The sequence below is a fragment of the Macrobrachium nipponense genome, chromosome 15 (genome assembly GCF_015104395.2).
Source record: "Macrobrachium nipponense isolate FS-2020 chromosome 15, ASM1510439v2, whole genome shotgun sequence".
Lineage (NCBI taxonomy): Eukaryota > Metazoa > Arthropoda > Malacostraca > Decapoda > Palaemonidae > Macrobrachium > Macrobrachium nipponense.
In genome coordinates, this window is record NC_087208.1 from 29,486,440 (window position 1) to 29,491,439 (window position 5,000).

The following is a 5,000-nucleotide window of genomic DNA, read 5'->3' on the forward strand; positions in this document are numbered from 1 at the left end:
AAGGCTCGAAAGGGTAAACCTCACCCAGTCATATCGCCCAAGGGGGTTTGAACCCAATCAGGGGAGTCAGGGTTTCCTCATTCGGGTTCACGGTTCGAAGTGATGGGTGTGTCCTAAAAGTGTCCGAAAATTTAGGAGTTAAAGGTCATTGCGGTTATCATAAATAAGAGTATCTGGTAAAAATGTCCTGGAGATCGTTATGCTTTTATAGATATATATATATATATATATATATATATATATATATATATATATATATATATATATATATCTGTGAAAATGTTCTGTTACAACAGAATTCTATCTAATGAAAGGAGCCCATAAAAACGCCAAAATATAGATTTTACTTTCTATATTTTGGCGTTTTATGGGCTCCTTCTATTAGATGTATATGTAGTGTATATTATATATATATATATATATATATATATATATATATATATATATATATACACATATATATATATATATATATATATATATATATATATATATTATATATATATATATTACATATATATACATAACTCAGTTTAACGGCTTTTACAACTAGATGCTAGAGATCTCCTAATTTATTTGTGAAAGGCCCGTCGAATCCATGTGGAATTAATTATGCAAATGGAGTTGAAGTACTTACAGAATATCGAAAGGCGATGCCAATTGTACTTCTCATTATTTCACTTCCACACTATTTTACTTATTTCTGCATCAATATTCTTCTCTCATTCACCAGATAACAGGTTATTTTCTTTTCAATTTAAGGTTAAGCTTAATATAGACCGTGCCTGACTTGAAATTCTACTAGTAAATTAAGCTACCAAGTTAAATGATAAAGGAAATCAATTTTATAAAAGTTATTTTATGGGTATATTTCACGTCACAATTCAAGTTACAATTAACGAAGCATTATTATTTCTTTTCATTAGATAATGACATTATTTCAACCTATGTTTAACTCTTCGAACATAAAATACATTATCATCAAATACAGCAAACCTTTTCAAAAATTGCAAATTCCCAAAGCATTCGTTATTGGTTCAAGATAAAAATGAAAATTCTTTCTTAAATGGCTGTCTTCGTACAGCAGGCGCAATGCTGAATGATTTGTCATGACACAAATAGAGACGTTTTATCGGAAAAGATAAAAAGGAATGATTCTAGTATTCTTTGTTATGTTTTGGAGAGCAATTTTTCATCGAACTATTTTCACGGTTATCAGAGTTCCAAGTAATTTTTTTCTTTCATCGCAACGCCCACTGTATTGTAAGTATACCTGATCTGAATTCGCTGAAAGAAGATAAAAATGCCATTATTTCATTATGCTGACAATGTTATTCAAGGCTTGTATCTGCTGGACTGATAATCCTCACTTCAACTATCTATCTCAATATCAGTCGTTTTGAAATCCATCCTTGGGGGATTCAGGCTGCTTTTCTTCAATTTGTTTGTATGGTGTTTTTACGTTGCATGGAACCAGTGGTTATTCAGCAACGGGATCAACGGCTTTGCGTGACTTCCGAACCACGTCGAGAGTGGACTTCTATCACCAGAAATACACATCTCTCACTCCTCAATGGAATGGCCGAGAATAGAACCCGCGACCACCGAGGTGGGACGCTAATACCATACCAACCACGCCGCTGAGGCGATTTTTCTTCAATTTGGACTGAGGTATTACCTACGAGGAAGCCTCAGTACAGAGTGTCAATAATTATTTATGTGTCGAGGTATTGTTCTCCGATGGGTAAAGTATGCACGGAGACCTTATTTACAATGATCTGAAAAAAATTATTAGCTATAATCAAATGAATATATGCTTTATACGCATGAAAAGGTACCCGACAAACATCACTCCTGGTTCTTCGAAAATGAAGCGTATTTTTGGGGGTAACATTCCACACAAGCCCGAAGCCTTTCGTATTTCAAGCGCTCGGTTTTGATATACCTTTGGGTTTCCTAAACATGCCGTTTGTTCCGTCGTTCGGGCCAAATAACCCGAGTTACAACTGAGTTTTGGAACAGTTTTCCCATTATTCTTTTTAGTACTTTCCAAATACACTTTTTAGGCGATGCTGCGGGTCTGTGACTGCCTGCTTTTATTTTGTTTTTTTACGCTCTCTCTCTCTCTCTCTCTCTTTACGGCTCAGAGGATCGAGTTTAAATACCGATGATAACAGGACGAAATCTATTTCCCCAAGTTCATCAATTATCATACATCGGTACACTTGCATTTATACTCCATATAACTGTGCATATGTACATAGCCTACACATACAAACATATGCACAATGGCTTTCGTGCAAGCACGCACACATGTGCTAGCAAACACGCGCACTTTTAATCACTGAAATCCTTCAAACCAACCCCAGTTATCATCAGAGCTTCACGTACCATTTTATGAATGCGCTGAAAGCTCAGCTCATGACACCACGATATCAATATACAAAGCAAAATACAGTTACAAAGCAAGAAAGAATAAACATTTCTCATCCACTTCTGCATTTCCCGACCCTTTGACCTCCAGTGATGAATCTGCAGATCAAAAAGGCTTTTGCAGTTTCAAGTGGAATTGTTAAAAATTATATTAAAAGCGAACGCCTTTCAGGGAGAGTAGTACTTCGGAGTGAAGGTTATGTGATAAGCCAATGCAGGCAGAGCTGGGAATGAGAGAAATCTTTACAATGGGTGAAAAAATAAAAGAGAAAGAGAAGAGGGGAGGGGAGGCGAGAGGAAGGGGAAGAAAGAGGAGAGGGGAGGAGGAAGAGGATTTAGAAGAGAAAGAGAAGAGGGGAGGGGAGGAGAGAGGATGGGGAAAGAAAAGAGCAGAGGAGAGGATGGAAGAGGATTAAGAAGAGAAAGTGAAAAGGGGAGGAGAGGGGAGGCAAGAGGAAAGGGAAGAAAGAGCAGAGGAGAGGAGAGGATGGAAGAGGATTTAGAAGAGAAAGAGAAGAGGGGAGGGGAAGCGAGAGGTTGGGGAAGAAAGAGCAGAGGAGAGGATGGAAGAGGATTTAGAGGAGAAAGAGAAAAGGGGAGGGGAGGCGAGAGGAAAGGGGAAGAAAGAGGAGCGGGGAGGAGGAAGAGGATTTGGAAGAGAAAGAGAAGAGAGGGAGGGGAGGGGAGGGGAGGGGAAGAAAGAGGAGAGGAGAGGATGGAAGAGGATTTAGAAAAGGAGAAAAAAGGAGAGAAAGGAAGAGGGAGAAAGAGGGGAAGGAAGATGAGGCACAGGATAAGGTTTCGGGTACAGAGGAAATGAATGAAAAAGATGAGAAAAGTCAGGGAGGCAGAAGAGTAGGAGGTTGTACAGAAAGGAAATGGATTAGGATAAGGAGGCGGAAGAGAGGGGGAAAGCAAGATAAATAAGTGGAAATGAATTAAAAGATGCAGGAAAGAAAGAAACTGAAGATAGAGACGAGAACACGGAACTGGATGAGAGGCTGGGAGAATCAGAGGAAGGGGAAGATAATGTAGTGAAGGGATAAGGAAGAAAATGATGGGAAGAGGAATAAGATGGAGAGGAGGAAAGGAAAGGGAGACGAAATAGGAAGAGAATGGAAGAAAAGCCTCTCCTCTCCTTGGGGTCTAAGGATGCTCGACATGGTCCCAATTCAAGCCGCCAAAGGAACATGAATCGATCAGCTCTCTTTCATATCCGCAGAAAATCGACGAAGATCAAGACCTAACATTTTTTTTCTATACAATGTCTTTTTTTTATAGATGCTTTACATTCTTCGTTTTCCTTAACATACTATTTATTTATTTATTTTTTAGGAGTTGTTCATTTTCTGCGTATGTACGTTTTTCTCGCGGATGTCCATTGCTTGCTTGGGAGGTTGTTCCGATTTGCAAATGTTAACTCATTTAATAACGAAAGTTTGAAATTTTAGACATACTCTGATGCGCATACTTACACATACTCGTATTAATTCAAAAAAGAAATACTCATAGTAACACGGGTCTTAATATGGAGAAAGAAATCGACAGTTATGTATCTGTACAAATATTTTATTTAAAAATAACGCTAAAGAGAGAGAGTTTTCGATATTCTGTACGATTCCCCTTTTCAATCTCTCTGTTTAATTCTATTTTTCAATTATGTGTCCAGATACATAACTGGGGACTTGTTTCTACATGCTCGTATATGCATGACTGTAGGTTACATGTCATATTCTATCAGCATTCTCTCTCTCTTTCTCTCCTAATTTTTCCTTTCACCTGCTTACATTTTCACCTCTTCCTATTCCACACACTCCCACACCCTCTTTCCATCAGTAATCTCTCTCTCTCCTAAGTTTTCCTTTCACCTGCTTGCATTTTCATCTCTTCCGCCTCCCCATCCCATCTTACACCCTCTTTCCATCATTAGTCTATCTCTCTCGCTCTCCTAATTTTTCCTTTCAACTGCTTACATTTTTATCTGTTCCTCCTTTCCATCACATCCCATCCTACACCTTCTTTCCATCATTAGTCTCTCTCTCTCTCTCTACTTTTTCCTTTTAACTGCTTACATTTTCATCTGTTCCTCCTCCCCACCCCACCCCACACCCTCTTTCCAATCGTCATTTTCGAAGCTCCCCGAAGACGGGGCCATTCACCCGTGGTGCTAAAAGTCAACTCATTTCGAGTCCCGCCCGGGGCTGAGCCATTTCCCTAAACGAGTTGGATGTTCGTTCACGTGCGAGTCGCAATAGACCATCAATCCAACGAGACTTCCGGATACTTTGCAGCTCGTCATGGAAGCACTTTGCTGTAGATGTGCTCATGCGTTTTCGTGATGAAGAAATCAAGATAATAGCATGACGCCAAAAGGTATGATCTTAAAGTTATCAAGATAATAGCATGACGCCAAAGGGTATAATTTTGTTTATATTAAAAAATTTTTTTGTTTTTTTTATCTTGAATTTTTTTTTTTTTTTTTTATTGAATTGTTTAGTCTTAAGTTTTTATGTTTGAATTATTATTTTAATTTTTTTTAATTTAATTTTGCTTTTGTTTGGTTATAA